Raw genomic sequence first — 25,093 nt, forward strand, 5'->3', positions numbered from 1 at the left:
AATTTAGTGTAATTTCTGTTCAAGTCCAAGATGGGTTTTAAGGTTCAGATGTCAATCTGAAGGAAGCCCTGATGAGTGCAGACCTGTGGTGGATCACCTGCCTCATTCTTGTCCTTGCTCCGTCCTCAGATGCCGCCTTCCCAGCTGTCTGTGTAGGTCTCAACTCCCCAGCTACTGCCCGAAGCTTGAAGGAGCACCGCCTCTTCATGCCTTGGACAGTCTGGTGTATAATGGGGTGCAGAAGCACATGATGTATTAATTCCTTCCCTCAAGAAATCTTTTCCCAGGGAAATATACAACAGGGCAAACAGGAAATTCTGGTGCAAAGCAATGAGGGCTATAAAAATGTGAAGGATGAATTGGAAGTTTGGGTGGAGGGGACCGGAGGTAGGGAGGCCAGCCAGCAGGCTGCTAAGCCAGTCACGATGTAAAGGCGAAGATGAAAAGCAGGATGGATCTCAGACTCTTAGAGCTACTGTGTTTTGGATTACGACCCTAGCTCAGTGCTTACTAATACATGAGTCACACCTCCCTTCTTTTTCTGTGATTTAAAAAAAATTTTTAATTACAAAATATTAATTAAAATTTTTACCATTTTTCAAAAAATTTAAATTCAATTAATGTATAACATATTATACATTATTCATGGGTATAGGTCTGTGATATATCAGTCTTCTATATTACCCAGTGCTCATTGCAACACATACCCACCCCAGAGTCCCTCACCATTACCCTGCCCTCCCACCGCCTTTCCCCTCCACCAACCTTGAGTTTGTTTCCTAAGATTAAGAGTGTCTTAGGATCCTCTGCCTTGATTCTTATATTCTGCATATGAATGAGATCATATGACAGTTATCTTTCTCTGATTGACTTATCTTACTTAGCATAATACCCTCTTAGTTCCATCCATGTTGTTGCAAATAGCAAGATTTCATTTTTGATGGCTGCATAATATTTCATTTTTGATAGTCCATAATATATGGACCGCATTTTCTTTATCCATTCATCTGTCAATCGACAGTTGAGCTCTTTCTATAGTTTGGCTATTGTGGACATTGCTGCTATAGACATTTGGATTGCTACATTTGTATCTTTGGGGTAAATACTCAGTAGTGTGATTGCAGGGTCGTAGGGTAGCTCTATTTTCAACTTTTTGAGGAAACTCCATACTGTTTTCCAGAGTGGCTGCCACCTCACACCCGTCAGGATGGCTAAAATTGACAAGTTAGGAAACAACAGATGTTGCAAAATTGTGGAGAAAGGGGAACTCTCACATATTCCTTCCATTAACTTCTTTTGCTAACTGTCAAAAGGTTAAATCAGAAGGAGTAGAAACCAGAACAAATTCATCAATGTTTCCTTCTAAAAATCATCAGGTCGGGAGGTCAAAGTTTGTAGAAGAACTATGAACTAGAACTGACCGATGGAGAACACAAAGACCCAATCGGAGTGTCCTGGAGTCCCGCTTGGACATAAGTGTACGACTCATAGCCATGCACTTGTGATTTTTACAACCCAATTTTGATTGATTCCGTCCCTACCACACTGTTGGGGACTGATAATCTCCTGGGGATTTAAATTTAAATTTTTGGTACAGCATTACTGAGAGGGAATTAATGCACCAAAATGCAGCATACCATACATGCAGCATACGTGCCATCCACATATCAATTTTTGCCAATCATTCTCTGCCTGGTATTACCTGATTCACTGCCTGCTCGTGCCAGATGGTGGGGCCTTTACTTTCTGTTTCGGTTGTGGGGCACTGCGTGTGTGTGTGTGTGTGTGTATAACTGTTTTGAGGGTACCGTGTGTGATGGAAGGATAAATCTCTGAATCCCAGCAGCCTCCAGGGCCTATATCTAGATTCATCTCAGGTTGATCAAGAACAACTGCTTCGTCATCAGCCCAGGCTGTAAAAGGAAGATAATCTGTGTGTTCACAAAATTGCCCTAATGCTTTCATCCGTGGATCGTCATTTTTAAAGTTAAATCCAAGACAACATAGTATTATGTCCTTTCTCCTCTGCCGGTCTTCTTTTTTTTTTTCCCCCACACAGTTTAATATAAGAGAGCAGGCAACGAACTGAAACACATGGCGATGTTTTCTAAGCTGAGCTTGTCATAAAATGTTGTAAGTGACATAGGAATGATCAAGCAGCACTTCAATGCCTTCACATGGGGTGAAAATTTTTTTCCTATGAATCATGCCTCCTCGTGTAAGCTTCCCTCTGATCTTTTTGAACTGCTCGCCTTCTGCGTCGTGACATCACAACTCACCTGCTGTAAGGAGGGCAGGTAGCAGCAATATTGCAGTGGGATCATAAATTTTGTTTTTCTACCATTTCATCCTGGTGTTTTGCTCAATAAATGAGAGTTACTAAAATATATTTAGGATTACTTTTTATATCTCTCTAAATGCTTTCAGGTCATTGCAATTTTTTTTTCCCCCAATGGACATGGCAGGTATTCTTAGAAGAGCATTTATAGGGACGTCTGAGTGGCTCAGTTGGTTAAGCATCTGCCTGCAGCCAGGGTCATGATCCCAGAGTTCTGGAACTGAGTCCCACATCGGGCTCCTTGCTCAGTGGTGAGCTTGCTTCCTCCTCTCCCTCTGCCTGCCGCTCCCCTGCTTGTGCTCTCTGTCTCTCTCTGACAAATGGATACATAAAATCGTTTTTTTTTTAAAAAAGTTTTTATGCAATTTCACCAATCCCCATTGTTTATTTTCCAATATATATGCATTTTAAATAGTCATGCTTATTGCTCCAATTAAAAAAATAAAATGGAAGGTGATAACCCGGAAATGGTAAATTGCATTTAGCTGTGGGAAGAACTTGAGAGACGACAGTTAGTGAGCAGAAGACAGCTCAGAGAAATAAAGGAGAGAGGGTGGGACCTAAGGAAATGAGCCGTTTTAAGTCCCCTCACATTTCCATGGCAGCTTTGCTTTTAGTAAAATACTTTTTCTATTTGCATTTTCTTCGTGATGCACTCATGTGTGTGTGTGTGTGTGTGTGTGTGTGTGTGTGTACACAAAGAAACTGCTAACACCATTGTAGATGTTGGGATAGCTGGAGTGATTTAATACCACTATTTCAGTTTTTTAGAATTTGACTAGATGTCCCTCCGTTTGTTTGATGGTTTTGTGTTTGTGTGTATGTATTTGACCAATGGACATTTCTGAAGCTTGTGCTTAGGTAGTGTGAGTCATGGACTGGAAATTAAAATACCATTCAAAATAAAACAGAAAGGAGCTCAGAGACAAAGGAAGCAACCTGGGGGTTACCATAGTGGTGAGGGTTTGGGGGGAGCAGGTGAAATAGGTGAGGGGAATTGAGAAAGAAACAAGTCACAGGGCTGTGATAGCATAGGGAACATAGCCAGTGATACTGTAATACTGTGTGGTGACAGATAGTGACTAGACGTACTGTGGGAGTCATTTCATAATGTACGAAAATGTCAAATCACTATCGTGTATACCTGGAGCTAATAGGAATATGTGTGTTTGTTATAATTCAGTTAAAAATATATGAAAATCCCCTTAATAAACATTTACAGAAGGGTCTCTTTCCGGTAGTTGTGTTGAAATTACTTACTTTGTATGGTGTAGCGGAAAGCAATTTAAAGACTTTATTGTCTGAAGTACATTTATGGCGTATTTACTTAACCCTGATTTCCCCACTGTCTTAGGCTGGCTTCCCTGGGAAAAGACTGGATACTTCAACTTGTGCACAGGTGGTGTAGGGGGACACGTTACGCAGAATCGAGGGAAGCAGAAAGGTCTAAGGGGCAGTTGAGTTCTGGTACAATGACGACAGAACTTAGTCTCACACGGAGTTTTGGAGCTGAATGGGCCTTCAGGGACTGATCTGTTCGGCAGTAGTTCTTTACTGTCCGGCAGGGATGGGCTATAGACGGGCCCCTGGGGATGAGACGTGATCACGGGCTGGGCTCCCTCTAGTGGATAGCAGTTGCTGCAAGGAGACGTGGCTGAGGACCGCCTGAGGCCAGTACTCACGGCTCCTGGAGGAATGTACTCCCTGGTCCTACCGGGAGGACCTGGGCAGCCTGTCGCAACATTCAGTACACCCACTGGAGAACCCAGACAGGGTATTGTGCTTTTGGAGGACTTCTATTAAATCTTGTGGGCGTTTGAAGCTGAAAACATTCAACTGAGAAGTTCTGTCGCATTGTGTATTCCAAAATCAGTTCTTTAAAAAATGGGGTCTGAGACTCTCATAGAATTAGTGGGGGCCGTAAGTCCTGACTTTTTTATTTTCCTCTCGATTGGCCTCGTTGTGTTAGTTATGGCTTCTTGAGAAATCCTTGAGGTGCTGAAATTGTTTCTACAGTTCCTTGGGATGAAATGGAGTCTAATATTTTCTAGAAAATGCCATGGTATAGGCAATCATTAGAATAAATAATTCAGTAATAATCCTGGTAAATCTAAGAGTATGTTTAAGAAATCAGTTTTGAACTAATTTTATTTGGTCTGAACAACAGGCAAATTTCTGGTCTTTTAACAAACATATGTTGTATATCTATTGCATGCCAGGAACTATGGGGGAAATGAGATAAAATTTCTCATTCCTGGAGAGTATATAAGCTCTGTGTGATCATGACAGATTTATATCAGCCATCTTGGTGGCCCAGAGAGAGAGGGGATTGTACCATATTTAGGTAAAAGCAAAGATCAGAAAAGGGAAAGTAGATAAGCCAGTTTATTTCAAATCAGCAATAAGATCTTTTGGGAAATATGGCCTTTGATTAATAGAGATGAGCTGAATGTTTGGAGTTCGGAGGAAGTCAGGTTTTCTAGATTTGGGAACGAATTGGAATTAAAAGGTAACAATAGAGGTATGGGATTTTCAGATGCCCTGGGCCTTAGAATATCTAAGGAAGTAAGTAATAGACAAGGGAAGGAATGCCAGATCACTGAGGACCTCTGATGATGAGCTATGAGCCATCTTCGATGAGCCAAAGACAGTCGCTTAAAGACTGAGCCACCCAGGCACCCCTGAATTCAGAATTATTAATGAATAACCTAGAGCAATTGACAACTTATAATATGCAGAGTGAATAGAATTCTCTTGGATTAATTTGGCATGGTTGTGTTTGCTTTTCCCAGTAACACTTAGTCGTTTGAGACCCAGACCTCTTAATTTCAAACGACTCAACTAGCATTTGTTAATCACTCATTGTGAGTTTAGTGTCTCAAGATCAATTTCAAATATAGTTTATGGGGCTATATATAAAAAAAAACAAGAGCACTTATGTTTCTTATTTAAATACCTTCTGAATAATTTTGTAAAGCAGTACTACTGGCATTTGAAACTCAAATCGCAAACTACCCATAATTCTCATCCATATATATATGGATGAGTATGTGTGTGTGTGTGTGTGTGTGTGTGCACGCGTGTGTGTATACACACACACGCACGCACTCACACAGACACACCCTGTCCCATTGTGCTGGTTCTCAACATAATTAATAGTGTAATGGAGAACAGTGTGACATTAAGAAAGCCTGCCAGTAAGCATTTCCAGTGTAGAAGTTGTGAGAGGTGTGTGTGTGGTGTGTGTGCGCGTGCACGCATACATGAGCGCATGTGAGTGGGGGTAGCGGGAGAGAAGGTGGAGGGGAGGAGAAAGAAGGGAGAGAGTGAGGGAGGTTGTGGAGGCATCTGCTTTTTTGTTTCTTCCTGAGAAAACACTGAAATAGTCTTTTTTTTCCAGTACAAGTCTCAAACTGAGACAAAGAAGAGCAAAATTTCTCTACACAATAAGGGAAGAGGTCATCATATTTAGCTGGGAACATTGTTAGGATTTTAATCATTCTTCTCCTAAGGGGCAGGGTATATGGGAATTTGATACAATGAGGCCTTGTGGGTGATGGTTAAGTACCTGAGGACTAGAGGGAGGGATGAACAGCCTAGGAAAGCAGCTCTGATGAAGCATCATTTCATAGTTGAGAAGGTGTGGCATGCAAATGGGAAGTGGTAGGTCCAGTACTTAAATTAGTTGGTCCGAGCACCCCAGCCTATGCTCAGAACCCCACTGCCATCCTGATTCTGACAGTGAAGCAGGATGGGTCAGTAGAGCTGCCCTAAGCGGTGGTCCTCTTGCAGATGTGACAAGAGAGAGAAGACTGGGCTTTGTGCATGGGAACTTCAGACATTGTATTTGACAATTAAATGAAGGAATGATCCTGGAAGAATGGGACACTTGGCACCCGTGGAATCTCCCGAGCCAGAAGACCAATGTCATATTTACCATTTAGTTCACCACTCATGGGCAGTCGTGCATCAAGCAGATCTGTTCGTATGCCCCGTCTCCCCAGCCTCCTCCTTGTTCCATTGCCATCACTGTACACCCGATGCGCCAGGGTGGTTCTGATGACGCTCTCTGTGTCTGTCTCCAGACTTACCTGAAGCGTGAACACCTGTCGGACCAACCTGCTTTCTGACCTTGCTCAGGTTCATGCCACATATGCTCCCGTGCTGGAGTCTTCTCTTTTGCTAAGTTTCTTTGGAGTAATTTCAAGTTTGTAACTGTGCTTTCCTTCTTGGCTTGTTAGGGGGAACAGGGGTTCTTTCTTTGTAGGCATCTCTTCTACCTGTCTCTATATTGTTATCACCATCTATCTTAAAATAAAATCCTCACATTAGGAAAGTGGCTGCTAAAGCACATGTCTGTCCTTTTTCATTTTTATGATTCTTTTTTGACCAAAGTTCAGTATTTTTTCATACTAGATTTAGTTTGTTACTTCAGCCTGCTAAAATCTTTGATAATCTTGATTTTTTTAATGCCATGAACTCACTGGCCCACTCAGCTCTGAGTTACTGGATAAGAATTCTATTTGAACATCCACTGAAATTATCTAACAAAAATGCCAGGGTTCTGGGGGAAGTGAATTAAGAGCTGCAGATAGAACCAATGTGTACAGGATGGTGGTGAGGTTGGTTGGAAAATGCTCTTAGGGGCTACTTAATTTTGTCATTAACATTCTCTGTCCCTCTTTTCTCATATGTAGATGAGAGGGTTTGATAGTACCTACTTTATAGGTATTGTGGACTTAAATGAAATGATGCAGGAAAATATTACATGTGTACTATTTTTATTTTTGAACTTACCATTAGAAGTCTAATCCTGATATTTAGGATTAGACTTTCATGTGTGCCACAGAAAGTCTGGCACACATGCAAGTCACGATTATGGCAGGAAAGATTTATCCAGACAGTTTAATATGCATTAGTTTGGTTTTGTTACAATGTGATCTTTCTACCACCTATACATCCAACAGAAATCACCCCACCCACCCCAGCACCAATTAGCTTGCTAAGCATCCAAAGCCAAAGAACACAAAAAAGAAAGTAGATACTAGACTTTTTGCAAAGCTTTTATATTACCTGATTTTATAGTTTCCCTATGACAAACCTAGCTGATTTGTCAAATAATCAGAATCACATTTCTCTGAGGTCAGTGTTATATTTCCATTTGCAACATTCGCTTATTGCATGGACTGTTTCTGTCAATATTGTCAGCAAACAGGACTGCAATGCGAATACCTTCAGTTCATAACCATATTTGGTTCCTTGGCTTTATTTAGCAGAGAGAGAAAAATGACTTTGTTACCTGAATACTAACAAGAGCACCTAGTTAGCTGTTCAGGTTGCTTTAGAAGAAGAAAACCTACAAGGAAGGCTAGCAACAGCCTTGGCTAGCAACAAACATCTTGGAGATTGTTTTAGAGATTTTCATATTTCCATATTAATATGTCATACTGATACCATTTTAAACTAATACACAAGTTTCAGTTTTATGGTGTATATAGATAGGCAAAATTAGAGTGGGAAATTAATCTCTCATTCAATATAGCAGCTAAAGAAAAGCTCTTGTCTTCTGCACAGTGTATTCTAATTTACTCTAACAGCATTCTCAATTGTACACAACATGCAAGGGAAAATATGTACCATGAATAAAAGTACCTGCCATTTATTGTCTATATATCAGATGCACATGGTCTTTCTCTGTATATATGTATTTTCTCAATAACACAAAAAATCTTTTATTATTTCTGTTTAAGAGTGAGAAAATTATGGCTCATGGGCTATTAGTAATTTGCCCAAAGTCACAACTCGAAGATTTAAGATGTTTATCTGAGTTTAAAACTTGCATATTATCCATTAAAACCTGATTTTTGTTTTCAGAGAGGGAAATCAGGGGCAGAGAGAGAATCCCAAATAGGCTTCACACTCAGCATGGAGCCCTACCCAGAGCTTGAACTCATGACCCTGAGATCATGACCTGAGCTGAAATCAAGAGTCAGACGCTTAATGGACTGAGCCACCCAGGCATCTCAAAGCATGAGAGTTTTAATTTCTTTTTCAACCTTCTGAAACAGTTTTAGCTGAAACTTTCCTAAATTTATACCTTTCTGTCTTTTACCAGTGATAATAGGAATTGAAAGAAGTATTAAAAATAGGAGGTGGGGGGATGGTGCCTTGGTGGCTCATGGGTTAAACATCTGATTCTTGGTTTCTCCTCAGGTCATGATCTCAGGGTCTTGAGATCAAGCCCTTCTTCAGGCTCCATGCTGAATTGGGGAGTCTGCTTGTCCCTCTCCTTCTGCTCCTTCTGCCCACCTTCTCCCCTTCTCTCTCCATCCTCAAATGAATACATACATGCATGCATGCATACATACATACATACACACATATATACATATGTAAATAAATATCTTTTTAAAAAATAGGAGGTGGGGCTGAATAACAAAATGGATTTGCCAGGAACCCACCTTCTATAAAACACCCACATGTAGCATAAAATATATTTTACCATTTTTCTGGGCCACAGATGTGAGGGAGATGGCCAAATGGCTAACAATCAAAACAGGTTGATGCTTGATGAGCAGTAAGCTTTAAATCAGATTTCCCCTGGAGGTAAATAACTGATAGCTTTGTAACCAAGAGACTAAACACTGGATTAGCTACAGAGTGGGGGAACAGAAAATGAGCCTCCAGAAATGGACTTAGAATGGTAATGAAATAGTCCCAGTCTGTAGCAAAAGCAGGATTCAAAAGGAAATAGAGTTAAATCCCCACTGGAAGAAAGCACCATAACTTTCGTCTTATAGGTTTTCCATAGATTAAGATGTATGGCTTCCAGATAATCATCATATACACAAGGAAATAAACTACCATGAATGAAAGCCAGCAGAAAAAAACCCAAACAAACAACAAAGACCAGAGATCTCTAAAGAACTCAAACTTTTTAATTTTCAGATAGAAATAAATGATGTACAAAAAAGAGTATGTGAAAATGATGAAAACTAGTAGTTGACACATTGGAAAAACACAAAATAGAACTTTTATCATAAAAAATATTACAAAACAGAAACTAAGTAAGATCTAGCTGGAGAGAAATTTAGCAAACTGAGAAACATATTCAGAAGTAGCACAAAACACAACACAGAAGTAGGAGATGAAAACCATGACAGTTTAAGATAGATGGAGGATAGAATAGGGGTTATAGTGTATGCTTAGCTGAATTCCCAGAAGTCCAGTATGGAGATAATAGAAGAAAGGCAACATACTCAGGAATACCGTAGGTTGATCTTTCTATTTCTAGCTCATACTGTAATGAAGCAACCCCCACATCTTAGTGGTTTAGTACAACAAAAGTTGGCTTCAGTCAAGATGATGCTTGCCTCTGTTTTTCATTCAGTAAGTCAATAATCTAAACTGTTCTGATCTTGAATCTCTCTGCCATCTTGACCTGAAGTTGCCACGTTTGTTCTGGAAAAGGAAGAAGGGTGTAGAGAATGACACAAGCCTTGTCACTGTCTCAACCTGGAATGATGCCCATCTCTCCCACTTACCTACCCTGAACAAAACAGTCCCAAGGTCCCTATGAAAGTTTACCAATTAGACTGAAAACAGATTTCTCAATAGCAACAATAAAAGGGAGCAGGGAATAATACATTTGAAGGGCTAGGAGAAAACTACCTTCAACTTCTGTATTCCTGAAAAAAAAAAAATCAAAAGGGAAGACAGACTAAACATATTTTCAGATGAAATACATATTTTATTTATATATAAAGAGATTCCCATAAATAAGTCTACATCAAGGGACTTGCTGAAGAACTTTTGTGAGATAATCAATGATCTCAGAAGACAGGTCCATGATTCTGGAAGGAATAGTGAAAAAGAAATCGATGAATATGTAGATAAATCCAAACAAATGTGTTTTGTTGTTGTTGTTTTTTTTTTTTTAAGATTTTATTTATTTATCTGACAGAGAGAGATGACAAGCAGGCAGAAAGAGAGGAGGAAGCAGGCTCCCTGCTGAGCAGAGGGCCCAATGTGGGGCTTGATCCCAGGACCCTGAGATCATGATCTGAGCCAAAGGCAGCGGCTTAACCCACTTAGCCACCCAGGCGCCCCGCAACAAATGTTTTTAAATAAAATAATATCTAATTTGGGGAAGTTGGAAAAAGGACAGCACTAAATGATTGAACCAAAAAATGCATGTAAAATGTAGAAGATTGATTTGAATATGGTGTTAAGTATTTTCTTACATTGTTTAGAGGTGAGAATTATATTAGCTTCAAACATTAAATTAGAATGTATAATGAGCTTCTATGATAACTAACAAAAATAGAGGGGATATAGTTTTCAAATGAGTAGAAAAAAATGAATGGTTTAAAAATAATAAAGCAACCTAAAAATTCTTAAGGCTTAAAAGGAGAACAAATGAAAAGCTCAAGACAAAATATAAGGCATTGATTTCATAACCCCTCTGACCCCTCATAATCCCAACTGGGGATTCATAAATACTCATGAAAACAGACAAATACTAAAGAGATAGAAATAACACATCGGTCTTAAATGCTAATTAAAAGAAACTTGGAGAGCGATGTGAAGTTCAGACAAAAGTGACTTTAAGATAAAAAGCAATTTTAGATATTGGAAAAGTTATTGCATAATACTAAAAATTTGAATTGAATCAGGAAAGTTAAATGATATAAATGTGTATGCATCTAAAATTATATAGATATAAAACCAAAAGTGCTTTGAAAACAGCAAAAAAGTAGTTCAACTGCCATCGAGTTTAAGAATAAAAGAGAAAAGGTACAGATATTAAAACTGAAAAATGAACATGACCGCAGGCAGTAGAGTGTAAAAAAAAAAAGTATAAGGCAAACAACGTTATGCCAACAAAGTCTATTTTGGCAAATTACTAGGAAAAATATCACTTAACGGTGGTTATTCAAAAAGAAATAGGCTAATAACTGCTGCTGATAAAGATGTGGAGAAAAAGCCATTGTGATGCGCTATTGGTGGGAATGCAAACTGGGGCAGCCATTGTGGAAGATAGGGCAGAAGTCCCTCGGTAAAGTAAACGCGGAGCTACCACGTGATCCCGCAATTCTACCTCTGCATATATATCTGAATGAAACGAGATCACTGTCTTGAAGAGATATCTGTTCCCCCTTATTCATGAAAGCATTATTACAGCAGCCCAGATATGGAGACAACCTAAGTGTCCATGGAGGGATGAATAAAGACACACACACACGAATGTTATTCAGCCAGAAAAGAAGGGACTCCTTCGTTTGCGACAACATGGATGGAACCTGGCGACATGATGAAGTGACAAAAGTCAGACACAGACAAATACTGCACGATCTCATTTGCATATAGAATATAAAACACCTTAACTCATTTAAACAGAGAGTAGATTGGTGGCTGCTGGGGTGAGGTGGGGGAATTGGGTAAAAGAAGGTGGGAAGACGGTAAAAACGTTGAGTAAGGTAAGTTCTGGAGTTCTGACCTAAAGCATGACAACTTTAGCTAACAGTACTGTATTACATACTTTAGAAGTTGCTAAGAGTAAATCCTAAAAGTTCTCGATCCCTCTCCCACCCACTCCCCTGACAAGGATAATTATATGAAGCGATAGATGTGTTAACTAACCTTATTGTGGTAATCATTTGGCAATATATGCATTTATCAGATTGTCACGTTGTTTTATAGAGAAGTTCTAGAAAAATTCCATGAAACAAATAAATCTAATTCTCTGCAAAAGATTTCAGAGAAAAAAAGTTTATAACTCCCTATTCATTTTAATAGATGACTTTTACATTTATAACAAAGAATACACAGTATGACAAATGGAAATCATAAGCTAATCTTACTCATTAATATAGATCAACATTCTAAATAGTTTTAGCAATTCTGGCCATATAAACATAATTCATTATGTGTAAGTTGGGCTTCTTTTTGGAATAGCTTGATTCAACACTAAAATTGTTTAAAGGAAAGAAATATGATTATCTCAAGGCATGCAGCAAAGTGTCTTATAAAATTCAATTTCTGTTTATGACTGAAAACCTTACAGCAAGTATCCATTCTTACTATATGAGATGTCAGAAGCGTTCTTGCTATCACTGCTTCTAGTTGACATTGCACTGGAGGTCCTAGAGGTGCTGCACTAGCTAGTGAGGTAAAACAATAAAAATGAAGGTGCAAGGAAGAATTGGAGGGATTTGAACAATTCCCTCATAAATCAAAATACAATCATCCTGGGTTGCCTGGCTGGCTTAGTCAGTAGAGCATGGGACTCTTGACTTCAGAGCCTTGAGTTCAAGGCCCACATTGTTCATAAAGCTTATTTTTTTTTTTTTAAATAGGGGTTCCTGGGTGGCTCAGTCAGTTAAGTGTCTAGCTTTTGCTCAGGTCATGATCTCAGGGTCCTGGCATTGAGTCCCACATGGATGGGGCTTCCTGCTTAACGGGGAGCCAGCCTCTCCCTCTGTGGGCTGGTCCCCTGCTTGTGCTCTTTCTCTCTGTCAAATAAATAAATAAAAATAAAAAATATATAAACTGAAATTTTGAAATATATGATCATCTGCATAGAGAACCACCAAACCTTTAAGACAAATCATTAGAAATTTTAAGAGGTAAACAAATTAGTTGCCTGTGAGATCGATATATTTAAGTCAATTTTATTTCTATATATCATCAACAATGAGATAGAAAAAATAATTTTAAAAATATGTCATTTAGAATTGCAATAAAAGCCATCAGGTTCTAGGAATAATTTTGGGAAAAGAGAAGCAAGACTTTTGTTTCATTTTTTCCCCATATTTCCTTTTTTAATTTTTTGTATTTAAATTCAGCTAATTAACACATGGTTTATTATTAGTTTCAGGGCTAGAGTTCAGTGATGTATCAGTCTTCTTAGACACCCAGTGCTTATTACATCACATACCCTCCTTAATGTCCATCACCTGGTTATCCCAACCCCCTACTTCCCACCCCTCCAGCAATTCTGTTTTCTGTTTCCTATGATTAAAAGTCTCTTATGGGATGGCTCACTTGGTTAAGCATCTGACTTTGGCTTGGGGCACGGTCTCGGGGTCCTGGGATCGAGCCCCTCATCAAGCCTCACAGCGGGCTCCCTGCTCAACAGGAAGCCTGCTTCTCCCTCTCCCAATCCCATGCTTGTGTTCCTTCTCTCTCTGTGTCTCTGTCAAATAAATAAATAAAATCTTTTTTTTATTTTTTATAAACATATATTTTTATCCCCAGGGGTACAGGTTTGTCATATGATCTCCCTGATATGAGGAAGTGGTGATGCAACATAAATAAAATCTTTTAAAAAAGTGTATTCATTAAAAAAAAAAAGTCTCTTACATTTTGTATCCCTCTTTGATTTCATCTTCTTTTATTTTCTTCTCTCTTCCTCTATGATCCTCTGTTTTGTTTCTTAAATTCCACATGTGAGTGAGAGCATATGGTAATTGTCCTTTTCTGATTGACTTATTTCACTGAGCATAATACTCTCTAGTTCCGTGCATGTTGCTGCAAAAGGCAAGATGTGTAGTTCTGAAACTTAATATCTTTGTTGAACGACTCTAAAGAAGAGCTTTTTAAAAATCCAGTTATTCTACCTTAACAAATGCGGGAATTATCTTGTTGCACTTTTGATTGTTTTGGTCAATTGTGTTATCCCAGGTAATTCTCTGTTTTGTATAGGTTTTTAAATTTATTTACCCTGAGCTATGGGAAGTAGCATTTTCATTTCTTAAAATTTACTCACTGAAAAATAATCAGTACTCACATTTTAGTATATTTCCTGATCTTTTTGGAAGCATACCTTGCAGCCATCATTTAGAGTGCTTACAGTGGTGGGAAATGGCCTCGAAGAGTGTTTAGGATTTCAGTTACGCCCTCTTCCCTTGCAACTTCAATCTTCTGTGTGTATCCTAGTTCCTGGCCATATCCAGATCACTGGAAAATAGCTGACACAATATTAGTGATACACTTGGTAAAAATCTTTAAAAGTGCACTTTTTCCAACCAGTGAAATACTGAAAAATCAACTTTCACTAAACCAGCACTTAGCAGTTTGCTCATTAGTCCTTAGATTACGCTTTCACTAGATTTCTCCCACTTGAGCAGTAGAAAAGAGGATGGAAATGAAATCATGAACCAATTTAAATAAATGCAGAGCAGCAATTCTTTGCTGGAAAAGAAAGTATTTTTCTTTAAATGGAAGTGAATCTCAAGTTTAAGACTGAATTCTGAAAAGGCAATCTGGAAGAAGCCCTTTTATATCATGGTTACAATGAACAGATTTGTTGTTTTTCTTGCCAAAAGGGCAGTGTCTCAAAATCAAGCTGGGCAGATCCATCAGAATGTCGACAGCTAAATTCCCCCAAAGAAAACTTCCCTTCTCCAAAGTACACACGTTCCAGTACTTACGGAAGCAATTCTTTCCCAATGCAAGCGTATCTTTCACACTGAAAACAACTTTATAATTTTTATCTTCTTTCATGAACTTGAACAAATTAAATCAGTAAAGAAAATAATTACCCCCAACAGGTATCCCTGATTGTGAAAACTGCATGCCCTACTCCATTTCGTGTGCATAATTGAAAATACCCAGCATGACGGCATGAGTGTTTCTGTTTGGCCACTAGACATTGGAGAGCACTTCCCTGGTGTCCACGGTTCTGGGTCATAATGAGGGCATTACTGATGCATACACCAGCAATGCCTTTGCTTTTATGTCTAAATAGCAGTGAGTGGGCTTCATGATGTCCACTGCATATCAAGAACGCATGTATGGAAATCAGGCAGTAATTGTACTAATGCTAGTATCTATGGAATGACTATTTTCTCTCTGCCAGGTGCTCTGCTAAACATTTTGTTTGGACTATCCCATGTAATCTTTGTAAATCCCTTAGGAAGTAAATATGGTGATCCCTGTTCCACCAAGACAAAAATGGAAGCTTCCAGGGACAGAATAACGTGGCCTTGGTCTGATAGCTGGTCTCTGGCAGAGGATTCAAAAGCTTCTCTGTCTGACTCTGAAGACAGCTCCGACCACTAGGCAGCTCCAGTATTTAAACACACAGAGACATAATAGAAAAATACAGCAGGAAACCAGAATGAGGAAACATCAAAGGCATTTTTCATAGGCTTAATACCAGACTGTATGGTCTAAATCTAGACACAGGATTTTACTGGCTATTTCTCTCTTTCCTGTCCATCTGTAATCTATCTATCTGTTTATGTCTGCCAGCCTTTTGTGACCTGTCTCTCCTCTTTCAGTCCATCCCCCCCCCACCCCCCGGCACCGTGATTGGATCAGGGACGGGCTTGTGGGCCAGACAGAGCCAGGCCAGAGTCCTTTGGACAGGCCTGATGTGGACACAGAAGGGAAAAAGCGTCCTGATCCTTCTGAGAGTGTAAGCGCTAATGACTGCCTCACCTGGAACTGCCCTGAGACACCTTCTCTGCTCGGAGAGAAGGCTTGCTCACTCCTGAGGCCAACAGAGACCAGATAAGGGGCTAAAGACATGGATCACATGATATTTGAGAACTGAGAGCCAGCTGCGTTAGGGTTAGGAGCATAAGATGCCTCTTCGGTATCTCAGTAAGATGAGTAGGAAAGACCTTTTTTCCCCTCAAAGTTTAATTTGAGTTGGGTTTCTGATTTCTCAAACACAGAAGTGCTGACTCATTTCCACTGTATAATTTTACATTTTGTTGAAGATTCCATACTCTTTTCTGTGTGTGTGTGTGTGTGTGTGTGTGCGCGCGCGCTGCGACCACTTTCTGCACTGCCGATTCCTGATCTTTCTTCTGGCAAAGATGGGTAATGCAGAGTATCCATGGATAGAGTTGTGGTGCCTCATAATGTGAGCTGCAGGTTACATGCACAGGTGACAATCTGTATGTGTGCTGGAGAACACAGAAGAAACACCATAAAATTAACTGCTTATTACCCCAAACATCATGCCACCAGGATTTTGAGCATTAAACTCTGAAACATAAATCATTCCAGACAATTTAGGCAAAACGTGCTTGAGCCTGCTCTAGCTCCCTGTCACCATGTAAGGCTGATTTAATTCCTTAAGGCTGCTGCAATGGTGCATCATAAATACCTATTCCGGAATTCCCTAGAGTTACACTGTTCTCTGTATGCTACTCACCCATGGAATCAGACTCTGATATTCAATCTAGTCTTTCATAAATTAAGTAATAGCTTAGTAAATGTCTCTATCAGAGTTTCAAGAAATTTTGACATTTTAGTGGCCAATTCAGTATAGTTTTTATTGCTTTATTAGTAATGTTTTTCAATGATTTATATATGTCTATGTTAGTGGAATGAAATGTCCCTCCTACAGGCTTTCTGTAGTATTACAGGAGGTGTATAATGTTAGACAAACATTAAAAAAATAAGAACTGAAAATACCATGTATAGTACTTGACACAAAGTTTTTTTTGGATGTAAGTAGAGTGAATTAAGAAAAGAGTTCAGATGTTTTGGAGGAAGGAAATTTTTTCATAAGTCAGATTAGGAAATACAAGTTTATGGTTTTTAAGAAATGTTGGCTCGATTTACTTTAAAATCTGTTAAGGGTTTCTATATAAGGAAGGAATACTTCATGGAAAAAGTCAAAGAGGATTCATCATTGGTGAAATTTAGGAATCAAACTAGCAAACTCTCCATCTTGGTTACTTATGAAAACTATTTATTTAAAGACTGTCCAAAGTGCTTCCAAATTGCTTGAGCAAGGTGAAAGTAATCTCCGTAAAAGTCATCTTGTGGGTCATTTGTGAAGAATCTGTAGGAGAATGACAAAGATAAGATGAAAATGCAAGGCAGGCAGAAGGGTGTGTGGAGTTCAGGGAAGTTACAGAAATTGTTCTGGGAAAATCCTTCAGCTTTTAATCTCACTGGGTTTCAGTTCACAGATGTGAGTAGAAAGTCCCCTCCTTAGAGGAGCTGAATGAATTTCTTTTTCTCCAGTGGAGGAAAAGACACTGGAGACTTTAAATCCAAAACAACAGAAGGAATATTGTTTGATACATAAGATGGTATAACTTCATATATGGTTTTGCTGTTACATAACTCTTAGTTTCTAGATTTTAAGAATGAAGACTCCTTTTCTAACAAGGCATACATATTTGTACTTTTATTTTTTATTTTTTTTTCTAGGCCTTTACTGTTTGGGGTTAGAGACAACTAAATAAATCAAGGAGTGAAGCTTGTATTAAATAGCCTAGTCCCGTATGTCCTACCACCTAGCTTCCCACTGACATTTCCATTACCTGAAATGTACAAAGTAAAGAGTTTTTGAGCTCCTCAAAGATGAGGTAGTATATAAATAGCAGTGGTCTAAAAGGCAAATTGGAAAGTTGAAGGGAGTGAAAATAAAATCTGTGCTGTTGACTTGATCTATGAGCACATTTTAAAACAATGAATATCCCTGTGATGGTTAGCAGCTTTATGCAGATTGTACCAGAAAGGAAAGCAATCATTCAGAGCAGCCAAGGAGAAAGCAGATCATAAGTCAGGAAATGGCACTTTAAAATTAGAAATGTAAACATCTCACCAAAAAGTAAAGGTAGGAATGGTCTTATCCGTGACCCTTGAGTTTAGCCACAAGGACACCCATACAAAACATCACATTAAATGTAAACGCTGGATCGACTGAACACGAACACCACTGGCTGGCATCAGCCCTAAGGAATATTGCCTTCACTAACTTCTGCAAAGCCAGGAGAAATGTTTTCCCCCCACCTCCCTCTTTCCACCAACCCGTCCATTCTGAAGTGGAGTAGGCACGAAGAAAAAAAAAAATTCACCTTAATGAAATTGGCTAAGAATAGATTCATTTTTGCACAAGTAATCTGGGTAAAAACAAAAATATTAAAGAAGTGATTTGATGAGATCTTCAATAAGAGAATCAGTTTCCCTGAGTATATTAGACAGTATTTTCCCCCAAAGCATCTTCTCGAATACATACAGATTTGGTGGGTATATACCTTGCTTTATCCATTGCCCTGCTAAAGGACTTTTCAAAGGGCACTAAAAAAGCTCATTATCTAAAGCAACAGTTCATCATATGTTTTTGTAAAGTGAGGGATTACTTTCCTGTTCCTGTCTCATTTTATCTTTTGTAAGAGTTGTTCTCATAGGAGAGTGCAATAATATACTTCTAAGCAATGAGATGTAAAGATATATGAATAAGGTGAATTGAGCAGTGTGTATTAAACAGAGCTTTGAAATTTGGTTTGAAGATGTCTGTCACATTTGGTCACCCTAAAGCCAAATCTAAGAAGTTAATGGGGTATGAAAATGTCGGTTTGTAGTCATCAAGGTGTTTTTTCTCCCGTGGAGTTCACTGAGCAGTAATTTATTTGCACTTCTAGAATTTTTCATTCTACTATCTCTATTTTTTTTTTAATTTTGAAAATTTTTGACTCTAAGGAAAACATTAAAAAATAATACAGTATATGTTCATATTACCCCCTACCTAGGTTCATTATAACTTTTTGCCATATTTGCTTGTGCTTTCTTTCTGAATTACATTTTTTATTCTTTTTTATGCTGAATATAAAATTAGGCCGGGGGGGCCATTCACACATCTATGTACACAAACACATACACTCTCTTTTTTAACTCTTTGAAGGTAAGAGACTGACATGTCATCAAACATATTCCAAGATTAAGATGGGCTTTGACAGAACAGTCACATCATTTTCACCTCTGTCACACTTAAGAAAACCACTCAACATTATCTAATATACAATCCATATTTGAATTTTCTCAGTTGCCCGCAATATGTGGTTTTTTTCTAATTATTTTTATTAACATATAATTTATTACTTGCCCCAGGGGTGCAGGTCTGTGAATCGTCGGGCTTACACCTTTCATAGCACTCACCATAGCACATACCCTCCCATAACCCCCCAAAATGTGTTTTTTTAATTTAAATTTTCATGATACCAAAATGAGTCCATACCCGGTGGCTTGTAGATCATTGCATATTCTACATATGAGTTTGTCTGATTGTTTCCCCCTGATGTGCTTCCAGTTAAGGGATGTTGGGTGTCAGGCGTGCCTGGGCGGCTCCGATAGTTAAGCGTCTGCCTTCAGCTCAGGTTCTGATCCTGGGGTCCTAGGATCGAGTCCCGCTTCGGACTACTGCTCAATGGGGAGCCTACTTCTCCATCTCCCTCTGACTCTCTCTCTCTGTCTTTCATGAATAAATAAATGAAATCTTTACAAAAAAGAAAAGGCTGTTGGAGAAAACACTTCTTAAATGATGTTGTATCCTCTTGCTGTTGATGCAGTAAATGCCCAACTAAATATAATGCTAGTTTGTCTCATATTGGTGATGCTAAGACTTGTCGCTTGGTTAGGGTGGTGAGAGATACACCTCTTCATTTTTAAAGATGTATTTTTCTTGGGTAGGTAGCAAACCATCTATTCAGGAATATTTTGAGATTGTGTTAGTAACCTAATCACCCCCCCCCCAGTGGCTTTTTAACCTGTGTTGTGTGTACATGTGTGTGTTGATTTGGATTTATGGATTCTTGATTCAAGAATAATTTTTATGGGGCACCTGGGTGGCTCAGTCATTAAGCGGCTGCCTTCAGCTTAGGTCATGATCCCAGGGTCCTGGGGTAGAGCTCTGCATCAGACTCCCTGCTCCTCGGGGAGCCTGCTTCTCCCTCTCCCACTTAGCCTGCTTGTGTTCCCTCTCACTGTGTCTCTCTCCGTCAAATAAATAAATAAAATCTTTTAAAAAATTGAATAATTTTTATTATTCTTTTAGATTCTCAAAATATTGTATAGCCAGTGGAAGCCCCTTCAGATAGTCTCCATCTTGTTCCAACAAGACTTCAGTAGTTGTTGAGGAATTTCTTGGTTTGTTTTCTGGCAGGGCCGTATGTTCTAGGCTTATCTTGTATTCTACCTAAGAACAACCATTTCTCCAAGAGGCTTTGATTTCTTTTAGTAGGGACTGATACACACAAAAAAAGATCTGGACTCTAGACTTATTGTTACTGGGTATGCTTATTGTTAGATGTCTTTAAGAATTAAAGAGATTAGATGAATTTCTAATATAAATTAGAAATATTCACCCACTTAGGTATATTTTGACTTTGACATGTTTTATGCCATAATATTTTACTTCTACATGGCAGAATTTGTGCATTTTCTTTCTAGTTTTTGAATCAAGTTAGAAATCCATACTGGAGCCCAGTCTTTTTTGTTTTTTTAAAGATTTTATTTATTTATTTAATTTATTTGACAGAGATCGCAAGGAGGCAGAGAGGCAGGCAGAGAGAGAGAGAGAGGAGGAAGCAGGCTCCCTGCTGAGCAGAGAGCCTGATGTGGGACTTGGTCCCAGGACCTTGAGATCACGAACTGAGCCGAAGGCAGAGGCTTAACCCACTGAGCCACCCAGGTGCCCCTACTGGAACCCAGTTTTAAAGGGATGTCTTTTGCTGCTACTGGTATATGGTTTCCTTCATTCCATTAAAATCTTTCATTTGTGTGGAGTTTATTGAAATATGGTCTGAGTTATGGCAATAGTGTTACTGTTTTCTAAAGGCTATTAGTTCCAGTGTACTTATCGAGAAGGGATTGAGAAATCCCTTCATTATATAGTAAGTTTCCAAATGTATTTGGGTAACTTTGCAGGGCTTCTGTTCTCTTCTAGTGTTTTGTCTGTCTGCTCATGTGTCAGTTCATGGCAGTTTTAAATAAAGAGGTTTTGTAGTGTCTTAAATCTGGCAGAGCTAGCCACTCCTCATTGCTTTTTTTAAATCCCACAATCAATTTTTCTTGCTATTCTTACTCTTGCATGTACACACACACACACACACTCTCACACTTTCCAAGAGATTTGTCTAGCTCCAGAAAATTAACTTGCTCTCTCTCTTTTTTTTTTTAAATAGACATGATGTTAAATGTACATATCAGTTTGGGGAGGACTGATATCTTGACAACGTCAAGTGATTCTTTTTATGAGGAAGGGTGTCTTTCTTGGTCAGATCTCATTTTTTGTCTTTCAGGAGTGATTAAGTTTCCTCTTATGTTTCCACATGTTAAAAAAATTGTTAGTTTATTTCTTTTTTCCTGCTATTTTTTTTTTTTATCACTACTCTTGTTATTCTGTGGTTTTCCTCTTTCGCTGAGCTCTTACACTGGTTATTAAATGTATATATGAGGGCTATCGATTTTTGTAGTTTATATCCTACTTTATTTAATACCTTATTTTTATTAGCATCATTTTTGGCCCTATTGGGTATCTTAAAGTATACTATCCTATACAAACACGTATGGTTGTACGTCCTCTTTACCTATTCTGTCTTCGGTAGTTCTTTCTGGTCTCTCTTCATTGACTGCACCTCCAGTGCTTGTTTAAACCTGGTGAGGAGTGCCCAGGTAGAGTGTTCATTGTGATATTGTCTAAACACTGTGAAAATGCCTCTGGGGTTTCTAGATGACAACATAGTTGACAGTTTTTTTTCAATCAAGAATAAGTATTTAATTCTGTCAAAGTTTTTAAAGTCTCTATCATGTGATTTTTCTCCTTGGATATATTGAGATGTTGAAGTTAAGTATAATTACTTAAATTTTGAACTATCCTAATATTTGGGAATATATCTCCTGGTCATGGTGAATAATTATTTATGTGGTATTAAATCATATTTACTAATATTGAGGTATTTTGCACTGATACTCACAACTGACACATAGAGTAAAAGTATAAGGCAGAAACTTCATTGGATTTATCTTTTTCTTTGCTCTTGGAGGATTAATGATTTAGGATTAACTCATTTTTGAGCATTCAGTAGAGGCGCTCTGTAAAACCTTGAGTCTTCATTTTTTGTTATGGGGTATTCTTTGATAAATTCTATTTATTTTTTTATTTTTTTTTTCTTAAAGACTTATTTTTTTTTTAAAGATTTTATTTATTTATTTGACAGAGAGAAATCACAAGTAGTCGGAGAGGCAGGCAGAGATAGAGAGAGAAGCAGGCTCCCTGCTGAGCAGAGAGCCCGATGTGGGACTCGATCCCAGGACCCTGAGATCATGACCTGAGCCGAAGGCAGCGGCTTAACCCACTGAGCCACCCAGGTGCCCCAATAAATTCTATTTATTAAATGAAAATTATTCTGCTTCAAACTCTGATTCATGTTAACCCAATTTTTAATGAGGAGACTCAACGTTTTAACTTATTAACTCAATAAAGCAATGAGTTGAGAGCATGCACTGTGACAGTAGACTTGGCCTACGTTAAAATTTTAGTTTCAACCATTACCATGTGACCTTGAGAGAGAAATTTACTCTTGAAGCCTCACTTTCTTGGTCTGTGTATTATCCACCTCCTGAAGCTGTCATGAGGAACAGACTTGCCAATGTGTATATGCCTAGACCGTACTAAGTGCTCAGTGAGTATTAGCTGTCATTCTTCTCATACTTTCATTTATTCATACATTCATCAGACCTATCAAAGCAACGTTGAAAAACTAAAAAATGCCATTTCTGCAATTGATACTTAGGGATCAATTAAGGATGACATATGTCTTATCCCGAAGATAAGATCACATTGTAAAGAGGAAGCCAGATAGATGTGGTAATCAGGAAAGGTACTACAGAGTACTTGGAAAGAAAAATAAGACTCATTGAGAAAATAATGGATTGAACGGCACAGAAGTATACTACATGTTTTGGGAAATCACAACTGTGCACAACCTGAGCTTAAGAACCCAAAGAAGTAGAGAGAGAAAATGCTGAAGAGTGGGAAACTGCTAGATTCGAAGGGTCATGTTACTGGTCATGTTAATGAGTTCAGACTTCGCTCTGTGATGGACAGTGGTTGCGGGTTTTAAATAGTATAGGATTGGGTCTGGCTTGTGTTTATTAGAGAACATAATGGTAGCCATATGGAGAACGGATGGGAGGAGGAACGACTGGCATCGTGACCGGGAGTAGAGCTATTGTCTGTAAGAATGACCTGGGGATCTTGTGTAAAAATACAAATGGTTAAGACCTATTCTCAAAGATTTCTGAGTTACTGGGACCAGGGCAGAGCCTTGCATAAGTAAGAAAGGAGTGTGCAAAGGAGAGAAGTAAATCCAGGTAAGGCATAGATCAAATGGGGGTTATTAATTTGAAAGCCAAGGGAGAAACAGATGTCGACAGAGGGAATTGGATGCCTCAGCGAGGTCAGTGAGAGCCCCAGAGGCTCTGGGATAAGGACCAGAGAGCTGCTACTAACTTTCAGAGCGCAGTTTCAGTGGGGTGCTGAGAGCAGCAAGCCCGCTTCTCCTAGTCCATGAGGGAAACCAGAAGGGTAAGCGAGAGAAGGCAACACTTAGAGGTAACAGATCATTTAACGTTGCTGCAGAACAGGGCAAGGAGATGCGGTCAGACCTTGGGAGGGATATAGCATGTGTCCAAAAGCAGGAGACACGTGAGCCTATTTGATAAGCAGAGAAGCAGCTGGAAGAATAAGGCAGAAAGAGACAGAGAAGTGGCATTAGATGAAACCCAGGCACAGGGCAGGACCTTTTCTACTCTGCAACTAGCATGAAAAAAGGAGGCAGCTGTGTGAGCGCAGATGCATTCGAAGATGAGAGGTTTGGAGACAGAGTGAGTTCATCTCTGACCTTCTTCATTGTTTCTGTGCAGTAAAATGGAGAGGCTCCTCTATCAGGAAGGAAAGGACTGAAGACTTTAAGGCACTAAGTGCTGAACGATCTGCCTCTGTCACCGCACCCTTGCACCCTTTTTATTTGCAGATCGACAGGGAATCTCAATTTTGTAAAACAGAATTTGTCTCGAAGGGATAGAAATTTTTTATACGTGCTGACACCAAAAGAGGCCTTTCTGCAGATTTCCTGTTTTTCTCTTTTTCCTTCCCGGAGTGTCAGCCCTGCTGGTGTGCTAAGTATGTGTTCACCCCTGCCCATCAGGCCCTCCCACAGTAAAGGTTTTGGGACAAGCTGTGAAAGGCTGGAGCAGCTGCGATCAGGATTGGAAAAGGCAGGGGAAGAAACCCGGGACACAGTGCAGAGGCCTCCGTTAAGCTTGCATCATCAACCTCGTTCTGATTGCAGTCCTCATGGTTCTGTGATTTTTCTCTGTTTGCAGCTGACAGCCCTTACATGTATGTAATTACAGGACGGGGTAGGGTGGGGTGGGGCTGGCCGAGCCACGGACTCAGGCTGCTTCTTGAAGAATTATTTAGTTCAGGTCCAGTCTCAGTTCCTACAAGCCACCAAAGGCCTTAGTGAGACACTCAGAAGGGATGAAAATATTCTTGTGCTAAATAATAGACATCATTAAGTTTTTGTGCTTATTATCAACCTGTTTTTAAAGATTTTACACGACCTAACTCATTCAGTATTCATAGCAACCCTATGAGACAAGTACTATTATTAGCCTTATTTTAATAAAAGGAAACGAAAATGAAAATCTAAAATAATTTGCCCAAGGCCAGAACCTGTTCAATGGTAGAGCTAGGATTTAAATACAGAAATTCTCTTTTTCTTTGTTAAAGTGAGAAAGAAATGAAGGAATATGAACTCGTGGGGTGGCTTAGGATAAAAGCTATTTTCAGGCCACCTGGGTGGCTCAGTCCTTTGAGCATTGGACTCCTGAATTCTGCTCATATTTGTCATAACCTCAGGGTTGTGAGATCAAGCCCCACATTGGGCTCCGTGCTAGGCCTGGAGCCTGCTTAAGAGCCTCTCTCCTCCTCCCTCT

The 25,093-nt window shown here is 39.1% G+C and overlaps 1 long non-coding RNA gene across 2 annotated transcripts; it reads right to left on the minus strand.

Annotated features, from left to right (window-relative positions):
* Nucleotides 1-9,414: 9,414 nt before the first annotated feature.
* LOC131835106 (uncharacterized) lies at nt 9,415-14,578 on the minus strand. 2 transcript variants are annotated; one of them, XR_009355095.1, is made up of 4 exons: nt 14,193-14,578; nt 13,703-13,870; nt 11,981-12,083; nt 9,415-9,799 (listed from the first exon to the last, which is right to left on the minus strand). It is a non-coding gene; the product is annotated as an uncharacterized LOC131835106 (long non-coding RNA). The 2 variants fall into 2 exon arrangements; XR_009355094.1 differs by lacking the exon at nt 9,415-9,799 and adding an exon at nt 10,049-10,191.
* Nucleotides 14,579-25,093: the final 10,515 nt, after the last annotated feature.

The sequence above is a fragment of the Mustela lutreola genome, chromosome 1 (assembly GCF_030435805.1).
Source record: "Mustela lutreola isolate mMusLut2 chromosome 1, mMusLut2.pri, whole genome shotgun sequence".
NCBI classification, from domain to species: domain Eukaryota; kingdom Metazoa; phylum Chordata; class Mammalia; order Carnivora; family Mustelidae; genus Mustela; species Mustela lutreola.